This window comes from Anarrhichthys ocellatus, unplaced genomic scaffold, assembly GCF_004355925.1.
Source record: "Anarrhichthys ocellatus isolate YVR2014 unplaced genomic scaffold, GSC_Weel_1.0 scaffold31, whole genome shotgun sequence".
Lineage (NCBI taxonomy): Eukaryota > Metazoa > Chordata > Actinopteri > Perciformes > Anarhichadidae > Anarrhichthys > Anarrhichthys ocellatus.
Genome location: NW_022280061.1, coordinates 3,949,003 through 3,949,415, shown reverse-complemented (window position 1 = coordinate 3,949,415; position 413 = coordinate 3,949,003).

Genomic DNA, 413 nt, shown 5'->3' with positions numbered 1-413 from the left:
CTTCATATCTCTGTGGCGCCGACAGGAAAGGGTTTGGGAACACGGGTTTCCTAAACCCTTTCCTGCATTAGTTTGTGTAAAGTTAATTTTTGATAAGGACTCCAGTTTTGACAGTCTGAGCATTAGCTTGAACTTTCAATGATAAATGCAGTTTTGGCAAAGGGCTTGTTGGGGCTCTTGTTTAAGCCTACAGGGTGTCCCATGGTGCGACAAATGAACACAGCACGTCAGGTTGAGCATGTGCGCATGTATGCAGCTGTGCGTGCATAGCTTATCTGAATGGAAAGGCAGCCGTTAGAGCCACCTGAAGTATTTGTTCTTCATTACTAACGCTGGCAGCAGCTTCTCTGTTTGAGAACACACCGTAGGATATCAGAGTGTACTATAGGAAACACGTAACACACTGCAGGATA